Source organism: Ictidomys tridecemlineatus, chromosome 1 (assembly GCF_052094955.1).
Source record: "Ictidomys tridecemlineatus isolate mIctTri1 chromosome 1, mIctTri1.hap1, whole genome shotgun sequence".
Lineage (NCBI taxonomy): Eukaryota > Metazoa > Chordata > Mammalia > Rodentia > Sciuridae > Ictidomys > Ictidomys tridecemlineatus.
In genome coordinates, this window is record NC_135477.1 from 183,636,668 (window position 1) to 183,659,864 (window position 23,197).

Sequence of the window (23,197 nt, forward strand, 5' to 3'; positions counted from 1 at the left end):
TTTGCATGCCAACTTGGCTGGGCCACCAGGCCCAGCTGTCTGGTCAAATGTTATTCTAGATTATTTGTGAGGGTATTTTGTGGATAGACTGACAGTTGAATCAGTGGACTTTGAGTAGTGCAAATTGTCTTCCGGAATGTGGACGGGCCTCTTCCAATCAACCAAAGCCATGAGAGGAAAGGGACTGAGCTCTCCTGAGCAAAGGGATCGATCCCGCCAGCAGAGGCCCCTCAGGCCTGGGTGCAGCCACTGCTCCGCTGGGGTCCCCAGCCTGTGCGCCCACCCCACAGACACCCGACAGTCCACATGGCTGCATGGGGCAGCTCCTGAAAATTGACCTGGGTCACCACTCAGGCACGCGCACGCACACACACACATTCACACTCACATCCTGTTGGCCTCTGTCCTCTGGAAAACCCTGACTAAACACTCATGCTCTCCCAAGATCTAGTTCAGAACTTTCTCTGGTTCCAGAAAGTGCATGAAATAAAATGTTTGTCCGTGGTGACATTCTCCTCCGCCGCATGGAGCTAAGCCTTCGCCTTCTGCTTCCTCTGTCTCCAGAGCTCAGCACAGGCCTTCCCGTGGTGGGAACTTGATTTTTAAAGACAAATCAATGACTGCATCAGGGTGTTTTACCAAGTATGTGCCTGTCCCACTGCCAGTGGGCTGACATAGGATCCACCTGTTTCCTCAAGAGAAGTTCACTATCCCAATCCACTCAGCTCCCCGTGTGCTCAATCAGGGTGCCTGGCACCCACAGACCATAAGGGCCCTCTCTCCAGCCATGGGCTCGCTGCCCCCAGGGCCACAGCATGCTCACCTGGAATCATCTGGGCTAGTCCCCCAACCAGGAGTGCCACTGGATTTGGCTTTGTATATGATTCAATCAAACATCATGTAGACCAAAGCAGGGAAAGACAAAAAAGCCCAGATCATATGAAAATCAAATTGAGGCTTTAGAGAGACCTGATAAAGGTGAATTGCTGGATAAAACCAACATGATAAATTGTGCTGTTGAATCAGGGGAAACAAAGCCTGCTACAAAAAGATCAGGTGAAAGCAATAAAATCCAAAGAGTTTTACACTCAGATTTTTCTTCCGAGGGTTTAAATTCTCACCCATTTTCAAGAATCTGCAAGGAAGTGGTAGGCAATTCATTATGAATGCAGTTAAGCACAGAAGCCTAGATAATGCACCTGTTCTGGATTGAACTGTACAAAAAAAAAAAAGTTAAAGTCCTAACCCCAAGAACCTCAGAATATGAGCACACTGAAAATAGGGTCATTGTATATATAATGAATTAAGCTAAGATGAGGTCATTTTGGAGTAGGGTGAACTTCTAATCCAAAGTGACTGAGATCCTTACAAATAGGAGAAATTTAGACATGACATGTAAGTACATCTGAAGGTGAAAGCAGAGGAGGAAGGGGTCCATTGCCAGTCAAGAAATGCCAGATACCTCCAAGCAGGACAGAGGCAGGAACAGTTGGCCCTCACACCTAGAAGGGCCAGCGCTGCTGCCCCTCCACCTGGAACCCTTGGTGTCCAGAGGTCAGACAATACATTTTTACAGCATAAGCCACTCGGTTGGTGGTACTTTGCTACAGCATTCTTAGAAAATGTAACAAAATATCCATATTCATAAAGAAGTCCATTGCTTACATCAAGTGATGTACATGTTTGAAATTAGAATAGCTGTTTATGATTCAGGGTTTTTTGTTGTTATTTTTGTTCTGATTAGTATTACATGACAGTAGAATGCATTTTGACACATCATACATAAATGGAGTATAGTTTCTCATTCTTCTGGTTGTACACGATGTAGAATTACACCAGTCACATAGGCATGTATGTACCTAGGGTAATAATGTCAGATTATAACCTGAATTTTATTTAACCTGAATTTTCTCCATTAGCCATTCAACTAGGACACTTCGTGGCTTTGGGTAAAAGGATTCCTATTCCATGCATCTTAATGTAAGTCAGGAAGTTTGTAAACAGCACATCAAGTCTGTGATTTTGCAGATGCTATAGCACAAAGCAATGCTAAATAAAAATAGGAACCGTACAAAGACTATTTAAAGAAAATGGTTTCATGAGACGTGGTGCCCATGGCTTGGGAAACAGCCTGCACTGTGGGGACATCCCACAAAATCCATGTCTGGGGACACTGATGAGGAGGAGCTGCAGTTGGACATGTTACCTCCTGCAAGCTGGAGCAGCTGGCATCTCTGATTTACTGAGCTTGTTCCCCATCTGGGAGAAGGAGGTGACAGCTGCTTCATGGCCTGCTGTAGGGATTAAATGAGATGCTTCGTGCCAGAGCTCCTCAGCAGCTGTACACAGTGGTGAGCATGGGAAGGGAAGGCAGTGACCATGACAAGAGTCCTGTGCCCAGCAGCAGAATGCCCCACTCCCATCCCCACCCCCCTGAAATGTGCCCAGGTAAGAACTGTACAAGCAGAGAATCACCCCAGCTCTGCTCTTCAGAAACACTGGAAGCATCTTACAATTTTACTTTTAAGTTCAACTCCATTTTGCTTCTATATTGGGTCTGTACTGGAAAGACATGGAACTGACCAGGCGGGGAGATTTCCTCCTGATCAAGCTTCATAGGCAGACCACATGATAAAAACCACATGGCTTGGGAAACAGCCTGCCCCTGGGCAGAATTCAGAAACTGCTGGTGTCCTGGCCACATCTAGTCCACACATAGGCTTCCATGAGCCTGCAGAGCATTTTTTGTCTTAATTGAACCAATACTTCTGATTGGGATACTTAACTAAGTCTGGATTTCTGATTGCTCTTAAAAAATTAGAAGATGGGAAAACACTGAGCCTGCTTTTGACTGAGCGAACATTGACTTGAGCAGAGAGGCAGTGGCCCCACTAGACAGTCCCTGCACCATGTAGACCATGACCATTCTCAGAGCTCAGACCCAGCCATCGGAGCAGCTGACACTGCCAGCACTGCAGGACTTCAACTGTGAATCCCGGCTTACAAAATAAAACCCTGAATTCCATGACTGCAGACGTTAGCCTAGCGTTGAAGGCATCTTATGGCTTGACTTCTGACGGCTTTTAAACATGGGTCCCCTGAAAGATCCATGGTTCACACTGAGAGTGGAGATGAGAAGAGTCAGAAAGACACACAGAGACAGGAGGGCAGTGGAATTCATCGCACGGTGCACTAACCCAGTGTCCTTGAGGTTCTGGGGCTTGTGATTAGGTCTAGCCCATGGGGTGTAGGGTGGAAGTGATTTGTGCAACTGGTGGACAAAATCTTAAAAATGCTGCTGAATCATCCTCCAAATTTTGCACAGCGTTTCACTGCAGCTAAGAAGAGCCTGTGTTCTAAGAGGCTGAGACCTCCCCCACTCGGGTCCCTGAATGTCCATGTGAGCAGAGTTCATGCCATTCTGCCTGAACATGTAACTCCATCAAAAAAATAGACTAACGCAGTGCTAAGACAACTCGATGTGGGAGCTGCTTATTCACTCACAAGATTCCACCGCTATTCTGTTCTATGCCACATTTTCATGTGTTTTACAAAAGACTGACCACAGATTTCGCCAGATTTCAAAAAGCCCCATGACTAAAAAGAAGGTCAGAATCACTGCCCTCCGGGAAGTAGGAATTTATATTCTTGGTGAACAAGCAGTATCTGCCAACGTCATGCAACACACTCACTGAGACACTTTCTAGGCACAAGGCATAGTGCCAGACTCTGCAGCACACAGATAAGAGCCATAGCCTACGCATCCTGTGTCCCCAGCGCGGGCCTCGTGCAGGGGTGTATGCACGCATGCACAGATATGGATGCCCCACAAACACTTCCCCCCATTTTTTTCAAAGGCAATGTATGAACTAGCAGAGGCTCTAAATAGACTCCTGCTTGCAGGAAAGGAAGATGGGGAAGGAAGGCAGACCTGGGCCTTACCTGGCAGGAGCATGTAGATTAAGAGGGGAAAGGGCAAATTTATAGATAATTCCTGCCTTGAGGAAATGCAATAACATCAACACGAACAGTAAAGAGCAATTCTGTCTTAATGGTGGATGGCACAGGAGGGCCCGAGAGAGGGGAAGAATGAGCAGCAGCTCTGAGTGATGGACAGGAGGAGGAGTGCATCCCAGGAGGAGGAGCGGCACGTGTGGCCGTCGAGCTACAGGGTACCATGGAGGGTTTGGGGAGACTGAGCTTAAGGGAGTAGACTCCCCTGCACAGATCAGCAGCTGGATCCAACGAGTCAATGGGATGTGAAGCTTTAAAGGAAATGTCTACCTCTCATCCAGGGGAGGTCAGGAGGCTCTTTCTTTCTCCTGCTGCCCGAGAGATTCTGGTCGTTTTCATGGCATGTGACTGGGCATGTGAAACTTTGCCTAAGAATAGACACCTTGTCAGCATGGATTCTTTGGCATGGTCTGAAGGACCACTAGGGGACAGAGCAAAGGGATAGAGCATCCTTGGACTCGCCCAACAATTCAAGCCCTGGATCTTGTCTTATGGAAGCAAGTTGCCCTGGGCTGCTCAGTTAGATGACCCAGCACAGTTTCTAAGCCAGATTAGTTTGGATATTCTCCTTCTTGCCACATAAACAGTCCAAAGCACAGAATGACTTTGTTAAGGTTTGGATACAAAGTGTCACCCAAAAGCTCCTGTGTTATTGCAGGGTTATTGAGAGGTAAAATGATTGCACTGTGAGAGCTGTAAGCTAATCAGCCTGTTCTAGTTTGCATGAACTCATTGGGTGGTAACTGCAGGCAGGTGGGGTATGGCTGGAGGAGGTGGTCACTGGAGGCCATCCTGGAAGGCTTCATCTTCCCTGCAGACACTTTTCCTGTCTCTGCTTGCCAATTGCCATGAGGTGAGCAGCTTCCCTCTCGATGCTGTTCCACCATAATGTCCTGCCTCACCTTGGTCCCAGGGTGGTGGAGTCCACTGATTATGGACTGAACCTCGGAAACCATGAGCCAAAATGAACTTTTCTTCCTCTAAGTTGTTCTTGTTTGGTATTTCCATCACAGCAGCTAAAGGTTGACTAACACACAATTCCACTGATGTTATTAAAGAAGAGCCTATGTCCCCCGTGTGCATGCATATTAGACAGTTCTGAGACTGTCCCTAAATGGCTCAAGTCTCACAGGCTTCCCTCTCCCAGCGCCACTCCTGCAACCCTCTCTGCAAGCAGGAACTTCTAAAGAGACTCCCCACCAACTTTTAAAGCAGACTTCTTTTACTCTGTGATGCTGTGCTCTAATTTGGAAGTTAGATCAGGGACTTTGGAGGTGTCTGTTTTCATTCATACTGTGTTGCCATAGCCTTATACCACAGAGTGGGTAATGTACAAAGAACCAACATCTACTTCTCACAGTTCTGGAGTCAGGGAAGTTCAATGTCAAGGTGCCCACATCTGGTGAGGGTCTCATCCCATGGTGGAAGGCAGAAGGACAAGAGAGTGTGAGAAAAGACTGAACCTGCTTTTGCAACCATCCACTATTGTGGTGATTAAGCCACACCCCCAGGCATCAGAACTGTATTAACCTGATCACCTCCTAAGGTCACACCTCCCAGCACTGCTGCAATGGGGATAGAGTTTCCAAAACACGAATTTTGGAAACACATTCAACCACAGCAGTGCCTATTAACGATTCCAGCCCACCAACCCATTTATCAGTGGTCTCTGAATTCCATCTCTTTTCTCCTCCTCCTCTTCTCTTTTCCTCCCCTTGCCGAGAGGCTGCTGGGAAGTGCAGGAAAGATCTCATAAGCTTTAACAAACTGTTCCACTTCTAAGCCCAGTTTCCTCATCTATATAAAATGGCAATATGAATAGTCACCCCAACAGGTGGAAATGAGACTGACGTGAGCTTGAAGTCGAAGACACCTAGCTCTGACCTGTGAATACAATCCCTTTCTTTTTATTCTTTCACGTGGGAATCTTCTTCTCCCTGAGAGCTTCCAAGTCCTCAAAGCCTTCTGGGGTCACTCTGCCTCTAATTGTCAACAAAATCCCCAAGCCCCCTTCCTGCTGGACCACAGAAAAGCTGGCCTTCATGTAAACATTTCTGAGGATTTCCTGGACATCACCACCTCCTGTTCTCAGCCACCACACTCTCCATGCCTCCCCTGTGCCCCAGACCTGTGGTCCCCTTCCCCAGCCATGGGGGCCAATCCCACCCTTCACAGGTGGGAGGGAGCGCCTCCCTAGGATGCCGGGTCTTTGATTGTCATACAAGCCCTGAAGATGTTGCAGACAATCTCAAAGCCCTACTAGAGAATTTGTATCTGAAACTACACAAATACAAAATGGTGTGGCCCAGCCCGCTCTCATCTTCCCAGTGTCTTCTACTCAAAACCAAGCTGCCTCTCCTGCTCCACTCTTGACCTGGCCATGACCTTCTTGCCCTCAGTGGACACCCTGCTTCCTGAGGAAGCCAGAGACAGGTATACCCAAAGGTGACTACTCATTACCAGAGCAGCCCAGATCACCTGCACACCCCGGAGGGCCCTGTAGGCATCTTCCCAACAAGAGAAAAGCCTGCTTTGGAGGATCGAGTCCCTCCCTGGCAGTGGTAGACAGCAGGATTCTAGTCCACTTGTGGAGAGTTCCCTTGGGTGCTCTGGTTTAGCAAGCACAGCATTATGGTTTCTCCACATACCCAACTTCCTGCCAGAGGCATTGAGGGTCACTCATCCCCTCCCGAGGGCCTGCAGGTGGGCATCACCAGCTCCACCATGCACATGAGTGATGGAAGAGCACAAATGACTTACCTGAGGAGGTGCGTCCAGGCCCTGACTCCCACCTGTGACTCATCCAGGAACCACTGCCTCCCCGACCCTAGCCCAGCCCTGACTTCACCAGGTAATCAAAGCGACTCTCCCAGCCCCAAGCTGAGGAGCTCGTCGCAGGTTGAGCTCAGAGCGGAGATCACATAAAGGAGCAGAGGGGATATTGGAGTAGGCATGTAGGTGCCCCAAGCTGGCAGCCGCACAAAGAAGGGACTCAAAGGGTCACCTCTGATGCACCAAAGGTTCCAACGTGCATCAGAGTGGCAGGCGGCAGAGGCACCCTGAAAGCTTGTCTCGGTGTCAAGGTCGGGTTCAGCCCACCTCTTGGTCCCCATTTCTGGTTGCTCACCTCCCTCTCTCTCTAGCCCCAGCCTGTGCAGCCCCCTTGACTGCAGGCCACTCTTCTGTCGGTGCCTTTGCTACGCTGATTCTTGTGTCCCTCCCACCTGAGGCCACCCTTCTTTGGGACCCAGCCTCTAACACCCAATTCAAGTCCCCTGTCCATGCATTATTCCATGAGTCCTTGGTCTCACCCACCCCAATGGGATCAGGAGAGAAAGCAGGTCCTGGCAGGCACTGTCCTACAGAGAGGCTGTGGCAAGGAGGGAATTGCATTGTAACTCTAATATATGCAAATTCTAGTCTAATCTCATCCACATTCCAGAGCCTGACAACAGGGAGGGAACAATTATAATTGCAATTAGTTACAGGGAAATTGGAGACGTTTGGAAGATGAAGCTCTACAAGGATTCTAAAGAAAGCTCTTTGTAGGCTCCTCACATCTAAGAGCAGAAAGGAACCTTGACCTTGTTGAGGGTGAACTCTGTTTCTATCACTGTCAACAACCCCCGGGCTCATACACACCGTGCAATGTAATGTGGCCCAGTATCCTCGAGCCTTGTGCCTGGGAGTGCCACAGGTCAAGGACACCAGCCATTACTCCAGCTACACTGCCTCATCCCCACCACGGCTGGCACTTGCCACCCAGCCCCACCCCAGTGTTTCTAGAAGGCCAAGGACTCTTGCCTGTGTTCAGTGCCCAGCTCTGTTCCTGCAGATTCCACAGACCCTAGGCTCCTCCACCCAGCTTACAGGCCCACCCCAAAAGCATCCCTCTGGGTGCCTCATTGCAGCTTCTGCTGGGCACTACTCTGCCTGGCTCCATGCTGCCAGACAGCACCTGCTCTGAGCACCCCATCACTTAGGGAAACCATGCTGGCCAAAAAGATCACCATAGGCACCCCGAGGATCCTGTGAGGCTGCCCCTTCCCCGTGCATGCCTCCCGGTGGCATTTCTTCCCTCTGGGGAGAGCAGCCCCAGGGTGACCACAGCAGGGACAGTGAGCATCACCTCTATTCTTCCAAACACAGCCTTGCATCCAGGTGGCTCTGTCACTGCAGCTCTCCAGGACCCCATGCTGGGAGTCAGGGCCCTCCACACTGGCCACTAGGATACCTCAAACTCACCCCAGGACACGGGTCCCAGGACTGCACAGTGGAGTGGGCTGGGAGGTGGCTTTCTCCCCATTGGCATGAGAAGGGGCCCTTAGGTTGCGCTCATGCTGTGGCAACTCTCTCTCCTGCTGGAGCCTGGGCACACGTCTAGACAGCTGGTCAGCTGCACCTAGAGCAGCCCCTCCTGCCACAACGTCCCCTCCAGGCTTGCTTCCCTCCAGGGACTAAGACTTGGTTCCCAGGCAATAACTGTCCACCCTTTATCCCTTCTTCCCACAGGGAAATGCTTTGCAAGGAGACGTGGAAGCCCCCTCCCGACAAACATGGCAATCAGACAGGTGTCCCCGCCACTCAGACAGTCCCAGGGAGAGCCAGGCATGGGTGGTGTTCCCATCGTGATGATTGGATCAAGCATGACTGTTAGTAACAATTTGCTCATTGAGCACCTGCACAGAGCCAGGCAGGTTCCCCAGGCTGGGGAAGACCAGTGCCACCCAGTAGGCAACTGAATCATGATCCCACAGTGACTGGAGGCAGAGCTGACCCTAGGACCCAGCCTTCTTGCTCAGGTTCTGGGACATGAAAAAGAGGTTCTCCCCCAGCTTCCAAAAACCATGATATTTGCAGAAGGATTCAACTGAAGTAGAAAATTAATTTTGCTCTTCCTGTATAAGTTTTGGTTTTATCTCTTCATCTTCTGGTGCTATATCAAAATACCTGAAGTATGTAGGTCATCTCTCCATTACTGTGACAAAACACCTGCAGAAATCAACTTAAATAGAGGAAAAATTTATTTGGGCTCATCTCATGGTCACTTGGCCCCTGGCTTTTAGGCCCATGTGAGGCAGTACCTTAGGGTAGAAGTGCATGGCAGAGGATGGCTGCTCACCTCATGGTAGCCCAGAAACAAACAGAGACATATAGCTGCTGCTAGGACAAAGCCCCTCACCCCCAAAACAACCTGTGGAGTGATGACTTCATCAGTGGATCACTCCATTCATGAGGTCAGAGTCCTCGTGGTCCAGTCACTTCCCAGGGGCCCCACCTCTGAATACTGCTGCACTGGGGACCAAGCCTTTGACATGTGAGCTTTGGGGTCCATTGAAGATCCAAACCATAACACCACAAGGTAATTGATAAACAACAGAAGTGTGTTTGGCCATCGGTTCTGGAAGTCCAGCATTCAGGGATCCAGTTTCCAACACATCAACTCTTGGAGGACACATTCAACCCTCAGCCTTGTCCAGTTTCCCACGTAGGAAGAAATTCTAGGAGAGTGATGAGCATTGTTAGGAACCAGAGGAACCGAGGAATATTTGAAAGTGAAATGCAAAACTTGGCTGAAATACAAGTGCTGTTCTCTAGTCTTTGAGGCATAAAATCTACAGAGGAGCCTGTCTGGAATGGCGGAGAAATGGAGTTAGCCTTGCAAATATGTGCTCCTGTTGGGACCTGAAGCCAGTCTGGGATATCTGGGATGGTGCCCGAGGACCTGCACCAATTCCCATTGGGACTGGAACATTCATTTTTCATTATTCAGCAGGGACAACAGCCCTCCACCTGGCAGCCACCAGGCCTGCTCACCATCCATGCCCCATCTGTGCCTTCGCAGTGGTCTGTGCAGCCTTGCAAAGAGGGTCTGTCATTTCCCAGTTCAAAAGCAGGAAACTCACTCTGAGACAGGCCAGTAAAAGCCCCACAGCCGGCCACTGAGGAAAAATCCAGAGTCAGGTCCATCTGACTTCAAAATCCTCACCAACTGCTGGTGCAGCCCCGGATCTGCGTGCTGCGAGCCACAGGGAGGGTTTTGCAGAGGACAGAGGCAGCAATTCAACAAGAAGGTCGGAAAGGAGCCCTGGGGAAGGGGAGCAAGAAAGGAAGGATTCCTGGAGCTTGCTGCATCTGAACTTGACTCAGCAGAATCCAGGGCAGGTTTCCTGGTGGACGAGGGGTCAGGCTGGCAGTCTGGTTTCCAGAAACAACTGAGGCAAAGGCAGAAGGCTTCAGACTGTGGGGCATACACACCAGAAAACAAGCAGCGTCAAATGGATGCAGTGTAGGGGAGTGTGAGGCTGGCAAGGGAGGCTGGAGCTGAGGGTCCTGGAGGCCCAGCATCCCGGGGAGAGGGAGGGCTCTGTCCTTGAGGAACGGGCAGCCCTTGGATGATGTAAGCTGCAGGAGCCATCTGATGATGGGCTTCGTTTCTCACAAAGCTCACTCTGGGGCATGTCGCAAGGGAATAGTGAGAAGCTCTCAGGGCAAAGGGGTGAGAGAATGCCCCTTCCCACCTCCCGAAGCTTCTCTGGAATGAGCCGGCAGCAGAGAGATTGACAGGAGAAAAAGCAACACTGACCCATCAATGGACACAGAAGCCTCACAAAAAGTGAAGGTCAAAGAAAGGTGGAAGAAGGATCTTCAGCTCAAAGAAGGTGATTGAGATTAAATACCCTCTGTACACAGGTGGAAGGCCGGAAGAAAATTATTTTTATTTGTATATATATTTGGTACCAGCTTAACCACTGACCACATCCCCAGCCCTTTTAATTTTTTTTTTTCGAAACAGGGTCTCACTAAGTTTTTTAGGGCCTCACTAAGTTGCTGAGGCTGGCCTTATGTTTGTGATCCTCCTGCCTCAGCCTCTGGAGCACAGGAGTGACCTGCCACACCCAGCGAGAAAATGATTTTTAGAGGAAGTGAATGGTCGGCAGGACAGGCAGCCAGGGAGGAGGTCCCTGAGCTGTGGGCAGGGGAGAGGCCTGCACAGTGGACAGAGGCTGTGTCGCTGTGCGATGAAGCCTCTGGTAATTCTCTGTGCTGCCCTCAGAATGCATGAAGTCTATCCAGGGCAATAATGACTCTCTCTTATCTGGTGATTAATTTTACCATTCATGAGATTCTAGGGAGGGTTCAGAAGAGTTCCTTTATGGGGGGAAGAATTTCCTTCAGTCAATAAGGGAACTTCAGAGAATCCCTCCCTGTATGAGGTCCAGGAGGAGATGAAGGCAGATTAGAGAGGGGGGATCCTCAAGTAGCTCTAGAGTCCTCCAGTGTCCTTGACCCCAGCCCCTGCAGGCACCACACCTTGGGGCAATTATCCCTGAGCCTCAAGAAGGACCCTGAGTGCTCTGCACAGTCCCAGGCGATTAGGCAGATCCTGCTCAGGCTCCTGTGTGTCCTTTCTTTTCTGGAATATGACCCGGTCAGAAGGGCTCCAGAACCCTCCAGAAAAAGAGTGTAATGGTCTGAGAGAAAGATTCTAAAAAGGCCCTTCTGCTTTTCTAAAAGCCGGCCCTGGAGGTTTGGGAGTTAGAGTGGAGACCATGGGGCTGTAGCTTAGCCTGCTGGGCTTGGCCTGCCCCAGACACCCTGAGGCTGGCCTTGGCCTTGGCCATACCCTGGGCCATATCCTCTGGACGACACTCGCCTGGAGCCCTGGTTACGCTGGGAAATAATCTCATCAGAAACCCTGACTTCCAATATCATTTTCCTCTGTGGCTTTTCTAAGCCTGAGATTATGGCTCCGGGCTCAGAGGGCTGTCAGAGCAGTCTCATATGTTTCTATTAAGATGCTGAGGTTTGCATCTTGCTGGCCTGCGTGAAACACCAGCTTATGAGAGAGATCAGTTTTTTGAAAAAAAAAAATCACATTTCTTATTCTGAGGCTAAAACATCCCTCACATCAGAGGGCGGAAGAAAACCAGAAGAAGCACTATGCTTTGAACCCAGCCTCAAAGCATGGTCCACAGTGAGCTCCCCACACTGCGCCACAGGGGACATGTTGCATGTGAAGCTGTCATCTCAGAATTCACACCGTCTGCAGAGCAGGTGTAAGAATACCCTCACTACAATCGTCCTACATAGGCTTCCCGAGGGAACATTTCAGGAAGACTAAAAAACAAATAAAAATCCTCATAATAGGAGCTTTGGAGTCAGAAGGACCCCAGTTCTCCAGCTGAAGAAACCCAAGCATGAGTGGGATTCCTCACCTGCAGAATGGGCACGAGGGTCCTGCCACACTGGATGCTGTGAGGAGGAAATAGGTTAATGCCTGAGAGGAGTCCAGCACAGGGACTGGACCCAATGTCGGTCAGCTAGAGTGACCACAGCCATGATTACTGCTAAAATATGCCTTTAATCTCATTATAAAAATGACCATCTTCATATGAGAACATAGAAAATTCAGATATACTAAAAAAAATTTAAACAACATAGAATCTCACTGATCAAAGTAATACTGTACATATTTTATGCTATACCTTCTACCATTTTCCCTATGCAAATAGGTCTCGGTATACATAAAGTAAGTTTCCAAACAGGACACAGTCCTTGCACTGTTTTACAGGTGAGCTCCTTAGGTGCAGCTTTAGGAAGACAACGAGCTGACGAGAAGCATTGAGTCTACACTTGGAGCTGACTGTGTGAGCATTGCACAAGGTGACCAGGACCTGGATCCCTGACTTCTCCTTGACCAGCAGCCAGCCAGCCATAAGGAAGAGGCCATGCTTGGCCATGATGGTAAATGGTCACTCTTTATCCTTGTCAGCAGAGGTCTGATATCAACTCCATTTATCTTCCCACTAAGGGTGGGAAGCCATGGGTGAAATCTTACAGACAGATGTGGCTAGAGGGTCGTTTCTGTTCAGCTCGTTTCTTGGTTGGGGAGTTTGCCTCGACCTTCTGCACAGCCGTAGCACCAGAGATGAGCACTTCTTTCTCCTGCTGCATGCTTGGGTGTTTGGTCTCCCCTGCTGTTGCACACACCCAGAATTCTTCAAGTCCAGCCACCTTTGTCCCTTCCTGCCTTGTGCTAGCCCAGTCGTGGCTGCTGTTCTGCCTGGCCTGGGTCACTCTGGTCCAACATAGAAACCTGCCCCAAGTCTGATGGGAGTGTTGTGCTTCGTGCTTCCGAGGGAAGGTGAAATCAGACTTCGCCAGGCAAGAGGTGTCATCTAAATAAAAATGGGCCACCCTGAAGGCAGCCTTAGAAAATTCTGGAAAAGTCAGGCAGGTCCGAGTTCCCATACCTCCTCAGAAGCATGGCAAGGGAAGTTGCCTGCAATGATCCAAGCCAGATTTCCTTGTAGATCTCGTTACCCGCCACTGTCCCCAAAGCCCATCTCTCCTAGCACCTGTCCTGTCCCTTCCTACCCAGAGCCTCCTGCTCCTCAGTTCCTGGCTCACCCCACCCAGGTCAAGTTTGTTTCCCAGGTGCTGGGCACCTTCCAACAAAGCTCTCCAGGGAACCAGCTATCCTTAACATCCTCAGAAACACATGAAATGATATGGAAATCACACGCTACGAAAAAAAACAGAACCAAAAGATCTTGAAAAAAAATTATAAACTCAGTAGAAGCCTTGGCAGCTAATGTTAAGGAATCCTCCCCTCCCCCACATGACACCTAAAAGGCAATTTTTTAAAAAACAAGAAGTCCAAAAATCCAAGGTTCAAATGGTAGAAGCTCTGGAAAACAAATACAAAGAGAAAATCTTCATGAAAATAATTTCTTTAAAAAAATGTCCCAGTTGGCAGGGGCATCCAGACTAAGAGAATCTTCCCCACACCAACCCAGCAGATAAAAATAGATGAGCACCAGGCACCCTATAGTGAAATTTCAGAACCCGGCTGGAAAGCATCTCTCTGGAGCTTCGGGGAAGAAGTTGTTGAATCCAAGAGATGAGGTGTGACAGTTGCTTCTGACTCTTCAGCTGCAAGCTGGGAAACAATGGCGAGTGCCTTGAACATCCCAAAGACAGGTTCCAGTGCAGGATTCTAGAGCCAGCCACCATGCTAGTGAGGTGGGAACAGGGAGGAAGGTATTTTCAGAACCACGAGGTCTCAGCACTCTGTCTGCCCCTTTCTCAGGAACCTGCTGGAGAGCAAGCTATTTAGAAAGGAGTTGGCAAGCCTCAAGCAATTGAAGTCAGAATGCAGGGAGGCAAGAGGGGTGTTCACACAATCCTCAGGGAGAGAGTGGCCATTGATGGCAAGAGGGCACCTGGCACAAGGACACTCACCCTAGGGGAAGAGGCCAGAGTTCCCGGAGAGATCCATTCTGGAAGAAGAAACCTACAAAGGATGTGAGGCAAGGAAGCATCCTGAGAGGAGATCCAGTTAACTGGCAGAAGAGTTAGGCTTGAAGTGCTGATGACCACATGGAAAAACACAGCAAGCAGGCAACTGTTAGCTCTAAGGGAGAAATCTTTTTGCTGGAATTCATCACAGGAGTCAGCCAGAAACGATGTTTACCAAGTCAACCCATTACAATAAGTAGATGTTATTTACATTTGATCTGAAAGGGAAAAGGGAGTCGTGGAAATGTGTTCAATATAAACCCATGGAGTGAATCCAGAGAACAGAGAGACCGAAGGTGGACCAATAGAAAGCAAAACGTGAAGTGCTGGAGATAAATTCAGGGACACAGACACTTGGTACGAAGATCAGATCCATCACTTAAGACACAAAGGGTTGTAGGTTTAAGCAACAGTCCAGCTGCATGCTGCTCTGTAAGGCATCGTCATGGCACCGCAGGGTGCGAGGCAAGATGGAGCCCTCAGCTCAATCTGAGGTAGGACAGAAACTCTTCTGTGCAAAGGGCCTGGCCGTAAATGTCTGGGGCTTTTAGGGCTTTGGTGCCGTCGGCTGTGGCCAGGACTCAGTGAAGCAGCGTGGAGCAAGCTAGTGGCAGCTGTGCTGATCCCCATGACATTCAGCCATCAGGCAGCATGTGGCTCCAGGTGGTGGCCAGGTCCTGGATGTAGGCGGTCCCTGGTCCTCCTTCCACAGGCCTCCCCTCCTTCCTCTCCTCCCTGCTGTGGCCAGCTCCACTCCCCATCCCAGAGTCCTCCCCCTGTCTTGCTGTCCTTCAGCCCTGTGAAGAATTTCCACCTTGGGATTGGGCTTGGCTCCCCCTGTGAGAAGGACCCGCTGTCTACCAGGCAGTGAACTCCCCATTCCATGCAACAGTCCATGTTGGGCAACATCCACCACCCCCACCTGAGGACTGCCTGCCTGCCAGTGCCGTCCTTTACTTGCCTCTGAAGTGGCTTTTGTTAGCAAGCTTCTGGCCACCTGACATGCCACACATGGAGTTGCTTTCTTGTAGATGGTCTATCTTGGCTCACTGTTGTGTCCCCAGCACCTGGACACTACCACAGTCGCCATGGCTGCTCAAGGGATGTCTGCTCACTTGGTGGGTGGATGAACAAATAAATTCTCCAGCTGTTTCTGGATTGCGTGGATCCTTCATGAACAGGACTTTCCTAATACCTTCTGTGCATGAAGAATCCACACTGTCTAGAAGAGTGCATTCTATTGCATGACCAGTTGGATTTTTCTTCATCAATAATGAGATGGTGAAAAATAGAAGAAAAACCACAAGAAAGAAAATCCACCTCCCACGGCAACCAACAAATGGTACAAAACCTTCCCCATCGGATGGGCGATTTCCTACATGTATTCAAGCCCTGCTGATGTGTCAAAGGTAAAGTGAGCTACTTCTATTTTTATAAGTTCCTGTTTGGAAAAATTCTTCTTGTTCTTTGTAGAATTCTGTATCATCATCTCTAGAAACTTCTGATCCATCCCTCTTTCCCCAGGGGGGACAGTCACCCCAAGAGGAGAGGGGACTTGTGAAGTTCCTGGAGCAGCAGAGCAGGAGGGGGGAGAGCTCTGCCTAGCATCCTCACCATCAGTCAAGGGCACCAATTTGTGCACTCCAAGGGCACCTGCCTGTGCACTCCAAGGGCACCTGCCCGTGCACTCCAAGGGCACCTGCCTGTGCACTCCAAGGGCACCTGTCTGTGCACTTCAAGGGCACCCTGCCTGTGCACTCCAAGGGCACCAACCTGTGCACTCCAAGATGACACACTTTGGAACTATCTCTTTTTTTTAATCTCAAAGGCAGAATTTATAAGAAAATGGATACACTATTAAATGTGGAGATTTAATGTCTAATAGATTCTTCGTTCATTCTCAGTTATAAATAATCAGTTATTATATAAATAAGTTATTGTATAAATAACCCCACACACCTTTTTAGGGGAAAAAAAGTTCCCAGTTGCATGTGAAATTATTTTTATCTTTCAAACAAAAACATTGGCTTTGGAGTTTAATTAGCTAATCCGTGGCATCTTGCATGAAACTCTATCACTTGGCCATGCAGGTGCATGACCACTACAGTGTTCACTGGGGTGTCTTTCATCCATTTCCCCAAATTTGGAGTAACTGAAGTGAAAAAGAGCCTCTCCGTGCTGCACAGCTTCTGTTCCCAGCCCCTGCTGAGGCTGGAGAAGGAAACAAATTGTGTAGCCAGTTACTCAGCTGTGGGCATTTTGCAGATGTGACACCACCACCACCGCCCCCCCCCAGCAGCCCTTTGAGGATTTTATTTTTGTTTTGCAGATTAAAATTCAAAAGGTAAATTTAATTTCTTCAAGGGCAAGGAGGAAAAAGTATAGAATTTAGAATCAGATTGAAGTTCAAATTCCAACCCCAGATCCACGTAGCTGCATGACCTGGGAAAATCACTCGGCTTCCTGGAGCCCCCAGAGCTGCCCGTGGCAGTGAGATCAGTGCATCTGTGCCATCCAGCTGGGAAGGAAGCCATGTGAGCTGCAGAGCCCTCGAGGTACGGCTGATATAACAGAGGAACTGATGTTTGCATCATTTCATTTAGTTTTAGTGTCTGCAGCCAGCATGGCTGAGGCTGCCCTGTGGTCAGTGCGACTCCTCATCCTGTAGTGAACTCAGGCAAGAGGAACCCCTGCCCAGGGCCTGCACTTTAGAAGCCCTCCACAGTTCTCCAGCCACAGCCCTGCCCACAGGGAAGGCGTCCACATGTCAACCGGCCCACCTACTCCAGGCTCTGGGTGTCAGAAACTCCTAGAATTCCTAACCAAACAACCCAGGTCCACTCCCAGGGCTGCCTGGGCCACTGACCTGGTCCCACATAGGGTGATCTGTGCTTGTGGCATACACACACCTATGCAAGAGGCCTCCAGGTAGTAGTCATCTGTGGGAAGTGTCAACAGAACACAAACGTATAGGCTGGTGTGCCCCAGGGAAGCATGCAGAACCCCTAGTGGGACCAGGCAGAAACAAAGAGAGCACAGGAAGGAGAGCGCAGCTGCTCCCCAACTCCAACCACCAGCTGCCCATGTGGGGACCTCCCCAGGAGCCAACATAGCACCTTTGGCTTAGCTTGGCCTTTAGCGTATGCTTGCTGTTCCCTTCAACCAGAGGCCACCAGTCTCCCGTCCTCTTCTCCTCCTATGTCCCAACAGCAGCTCCCAGCACAGAAGATTCTGCTACAGAAGAATCTGTGCCTCTTGCTTCCTCGGTGTCATCCTGCATCTCGGATCCAGCCTCCGTCCCCAGAGAAGACTTTGGGTCCGTGTCTGGCTCTTCAATTGCTGCCGTGGCTGTGTTGTTGGGGGGCTGCACACGGGTTGTCCACAGCTCAGGACTGCGGCAATCTGGCTGGGCACAATTCACAAGCCACTTATCAAGCAAAAACGAACTTTACTTTTAGGACACACACCCCCACATCACAGGAGCTCTTCAGGAATTCCCTCAGAGCCCAACTGCCATCACCCAGCAGCCTCTCAACCCCCACTCCTCCCGCTCTTGAGGCCGATTGGCTGGGTCATGTGGGCGGAGCCAAAGAGTCCCTCAATGAGCAGCTCCCTGGTCTGAAAGCGCCAGGAAACAGCCTGATGAATATCACTGTAGAGGAGCCAATCAGCTGGCAGCTGGAAGTTTTCTGGGGTCACAGTGAGCCAATCAGCTGGAAGTTTGCTGAGGCTGCTTGGGCTGTGGCTCTCAACACAGGACTGCCGCTCTCAGGACAGAGGAGGCCCTTTCAGAGAGTGAGGTTAAAGCACGTGAAGCAGAAACTCATTCCATAACCTGGAATTAGACTTTCATCAGATGTTCCTTCTGAAAGCTCATTAAAGGTTAAATAAAGACTTCTGCATAAATTGCAGTTGCCCCTCCACCAGGTCCTCAGGGTGGGGATCAACAAGACTTTCAATTTTAAAATGCTTTTATTAGTGCATGGTAGTTATACATAATAGTGAGGTTCACTTTGACATGCTCATGCATGCCTGGTATTTAAGTTGCTCCGTTTCTGTCCCTAGTGCTTCCTCTTCCCTCCCTTCCTCCCTCCCTCCATTCCCTTTCCTCTGCCTTACTGATCTTCCTTCCATTTATTTATCTTTTTAATTGGTGCTTTATAGATATACAAAAAAAAGTGAAATTTTCTGTGAGATACTTAGATATGTACAGAGCATGATTTTGTCAGATTCATTCCACATTTCCTCCCTTTTCCCTCCCTCCTCATCTCCCTCCATCCCCAACCCCTTCCCCTCCTCCACTTCCCTCTGTCCTCCTGAGATGGCACCGCCCTCTACATTTTTATCCCTTTCCCCTGCTTCAGCGATCTCAGCAACTCAGCAAGTCCCTAAATAACTTGGTAAGACCCTGCCTCAAAATAAAAAATACAAAGGTCTGGAGATGTGGCTCAGAGGTTAAGTGCCCCTGGTTTCAATCCCCAGTACTTCTTTAAAGTAAAAAGTAATAATAATAATAATTTTAAGAGTATTGTTGAATCTCCATAAGTTTATGTGGTTTGTATTATTTTTTTCATCCCATTATGATCTGATAGGATGCACAAGATTGTCAATTTCTCTCCCCAACCCCCTAATTTGCTAAGACTCACATTGACTTAGAATTTTAGAGGAAACGTCTTCAGTTTTTCTCCACCAGCATGACATTGGCCTTGAGTTTGTCATACCTAGCCTTTACAATATGGCAGTGAATGCTCACAGAGATCTGTTGCGTTAGGCAGGCGGTGCCCCTTCCATCGTCCATCTCACAGTGACTGGTTGCTTGGTGGCACCAAGAGGCCTCACCTGGGGACTGACCTAGGGCACCCCCTAGGGTTTGCATAAGCGCTCTGTGACACGTGCAAGTCGAGAGAATGCCCTGGGCTTGCCTCTGAACACATTCCATCACTAAGCAATGTGTGGCCGTTCCTACTTTTCCCTGCATGTCCGTGACTTGCGACCCCAAGTAGAAAGCTCCCCAAAGCCATCAGACAGATTATAAGCGACATCGGTTGCGTGTAACGGCACCTGCTTTATTTTTTAACTTCACTGTTTAAACTGTCAAACAGCAACCTTGACCTTTTCTTTAGTGCCCAGGTCCACGAATTTGGACGTTGTTGCACATCTCTGTGAACCACCGCCACCTGTATACGGGAGAGTTAGACGCTTGGAGAAACTCCACCCTCTCCCTGCGGCCACGCCCCCTCCCGCTGCTCCCTGGAGACCGCTTCTTTTCTGTTACTGTGCTTTTGGCATTTCCAAAATGTCTCCTTCTGTCCTGGAAAAATAGCAGATGTCCAAGGCCAAGCAGGACAATGAATTCAGTCCAGTTAACAATACCAAGTGTGTCAATGCCATTCAAGAGGATTATGAAGAGCATGTCAAAAGAGCAGCTGGCACAGTAAGTGGAGGGACAGTGACTCACTTTGCACTTTGTACGTTCAATTTCATGGAGCTTATCACCTAGTAGTTTAGAGAAAGCAGAAATACTCACTGCTTTGGTCTGAATGTTTGCTACAGTGAGAATGGACTTCTAGGAGGCCACAAATGAGCAGTCAATTCAGCTAGATGGCTACTAGTCCAGCACAGAGAAGACGTACCGGTATCTTGGACAGTGGTGTAGGAAAGGACACATTCTTCATAAAAGAGAATAAAATCATGGCATTTGCAGGTAACTGGATGGAGTTGGAGAAGACAATGCTAATCGAAGTTAGCCAATCCCCAAAAAGACAAATGCTGAATGTTTTCTCTGATATAAGGAGGTTGACGTATTGTGGGAGGGGGAGCATGGGAGGAATGGAACTCTAGATAGGGAAGAGGGGTGGGAAGGGAAGAGAAAGGGCATGGGGTTATTAATGATGGTGGAATGTGATGGACACCGTTATCCAAAGTACTGGTGTGAACATACTTTATGTACAAATAGAGATATGAAAAAGTGTGCTTTGTATGTGTAATAAGAATGGTAATGCATTCTGCTGTCATGTATTTAAAGAATAGAATCAATTTAAAAAAAAAAAAAGGCTCCTTCGTGTGGTCCCACAGTGCGCCCCGCCGAGAGTCGGTTCCTTCATGTGGCAGATGGCCTCGACGTGATCCACGCTGCTATGTGTCTCATCACCGCTGCTTTCTGCGCTGGCTGGAACTTCACTATGGGCAGACTCCTCTGTCACTTCTGCGGTCCCCTGCAGAAAGGCATTGGTGTTGTTTCTCGTGTGCGGCAATTGTGAACACGGCTGCTCCATACTCTTGTACAGACAGGGTTTCTACTGAACATGAGCTTTCATTTCTTTAGCATAAATAACTAAGAAATGCATGTGGTCCAGTTTTATTTTAGGGCTCATTTTTTAAAGAGTACAAGGTGTTTCAAGAATGTATAAGTAGTATTGGAGAAGAAAACTGACATGGGAGTCTTTTTTATTTTTATTTTTTTTAATTTAAATTTTTTATACCTTTATTTTATTTATTTATTTTTTAATGTAGTGCTGAGGATGGAACCCAAGGCCTCGCACGTGCTAGGCGAGTACTCTACCACTGAGCCACAACCCCAGCCCATTTTTTTTTATTTTTTAATTTACTATCTTTGAGTTACAAGGAACAAGAATCTTTAGATTAAGCAAAGAGAAGTGTGTTCACAGAGTCACTTACCAAGCCTCAGGACAGGATGTAGCAGGAGTCTCGGGTAAATCTAGAGCAGGTGGGGAATCTGCCAAGCATCCCTCTTATCTCTTCTGCCTGTTTCTCTCTGGTCATCAGCTTCCTTATTCTCTCCTGGGAAATTTATTTCCTCCACCTGTTGGTCTTCAGAGTATCTACCAAATTCCACCTAGAGTCCCAAAGTTCACATATGATAATACAGGAAGCCATGCAGGAAGCCTGACCCCCGTCAATGCAGATTCCGTCTTAGTGGAGTCTGGCCAGTGCATTCATGCTCATCAGTATGACCAGAAAGACAGGTCCAAATTGGACCAGCATGGCTGCCAGTGACCCCTCCCCTGCCTCCGTCATGGCCCTATGGATTGGGGTGCACTCTGTAGAACAGGTGCTTGCACACAGAGGAGGGATGGGGAGCCAGAACCTGTCAGGACCCTCTTCACAGCCCAGCTCCTGGCAGGAGGCCTGAACAAAGCAGAGAGCACCCAAGCTTGTGAGAGGGACAAGATAAGGACTGAAACCCACCACATCTGTGTCCTGAGCCAAAGACTTTGATTCACGTCAGCTTTGTGCTGCAGGCTGACAGTCGGCTCCTAGAGTTTTGGAAGTGCCTTATCTCCAGGTTTCCCATAAAGGAAAAACTTCAGTTGCAAGAAGTGAATTATACTTTATCTGATTTATCTGCAGGCTCTTCAGAGAAAAGAAAAATTTGATGGACTCAGTCAGGCCAGATCTTTCTGTGAAGAGAGCTAAAGGCTCAGAAAGTCTCCTCACTGACTGCCACCTTGCCGCTAAAGATGTGACCACTACGTTGTCTTCTTAGATGAGTGTGTGCTGGGCACCATGTGAAAATGGGGTTTCCTAATACAGAATCCAGGAAAAAATATCTGCAAACCATTTATCTAATAAGGGATTAATATCCAAAATAAAAATAAATAAAATGTCTTACACCACACACACACATACACACACACACACACACACACACACACACACACACAAAGACAAATAAAAAAATTGGAAAATAACTACCATGGTGGCATGTAGTTCCAAACTTGGGCAGCTGTGGCAGGATGATTACTTGAGCCGGTTCAAGTCCAGCCTGGGCAACATAGCTAGACACATTCTAAAAGAAAAAAAAAAAGGCAAAGAACTTGAGTAGATCTTTCTCTGAAAAACACCTACAAATGTCCACCAGCTATATATGCTGCACAGTGTCATTGAGGTTGGAAAAAGGCAGAACAAACACAATGAGACAGCACCTCACACCTGTGAGGGTGGCTATTATGTTTTGAAAAGATAAATATTGGTGAGGATGTGGAAAAATTAGAACCCTGCCATATTGTTGGTGGAAACATAAAATGCTACAGCTGTTGGAGGAAAACATATAGAGGTTTCTCAAAATATTAGAAGTAGAACAGTACAGAATCCAGCAAACCCACATCTGGGTGTATGTCCACAATAATTGAAATCAGGCACTGCAGAAATCCTCACAATAGCAGGAATGGGGACCACAGGCGCCCATCAGCAGAGGAGTGGTTCACAACAGCGAGGTGTAGGTGTATACAGGAATGTTATTCTGCCTTCAAAAAGAAGGATTTCTGCCAGGTATGGTGGCACATGCCTGTAATTCTTGTGACTAGGGAGGCTGAGGCAAAGGATCACAAGTTTTTGACCAGCTTGGGCAACTGAGGGAGAGTGTCTCAAAATAAAATTTAAAAGGACTGGGGATGGAGCTCAGTGGTTAAACACGTGGCTAACACCCCCAAGGCCCGGGTTCAATCCACAGCACCATAAAACAAACAAAACAAAACAAACAAAGCAAAACAAAAAAACAACAACAAAAAACAGAAAAGAAAAAAGAAAGAAAAGGAAATCCTATCATTTGCAACAGCATGTATAGAGCTGGAGGGCTTTAAGTGAAGTTAGCCAGGCACAGGACAAATAGCACAGGACATCACTCACATGTAGTAACTAAGGCTCAATGGCCACCTGAACCACAACTTGACTTTCTGCAGTTCCAGTTACCCACAGTCACCACAATCAATATTAAAAGAAAATAGTAAACAGAAAACTCTAGAGATAAACAACTCATATATTTAAAACAATGTATTACAGTATATTTTATAACTTCTATTTTATTGTTGTTGGTAACCTCTTACTGGGCCTACCTTAAAAATGAAACTTTATTATA

General features: G+C 48.3%; 1 protein-coding gene across 3 annotated transcripts in view; it reads right to left on the reverse strand.

The window, feature by feature from the left end:
- Drd1 (dopamine receptor D1) overlaps positions 1-23,197 on the reverse strand; it is a 93,563-nt gene that overhangs the window by 19,825 nt on the left and 50,541 nt on the right. For 2 of the 3 annotated variants that reach the window (XR_013440246.1, XR_013440229.1), the window contains exons 3-5: positions 22,036-22,129; positions 20,998-21,175; positions 19,365-20,534 (exon numbers count right to left, since the gene is read on the reverse strand). The gene's annotated coding sequence lies outside the window, so the exon portion shown is untranslated. Of the gene's footprint in view, positions 1-19,364; positions 20,535-20,997; positions 21,176-22,035; positions 22,130-23,197 lie in introns of those variants that run through there. The other variant, XR_013440232.1, reaches the window with a different exon arrangement.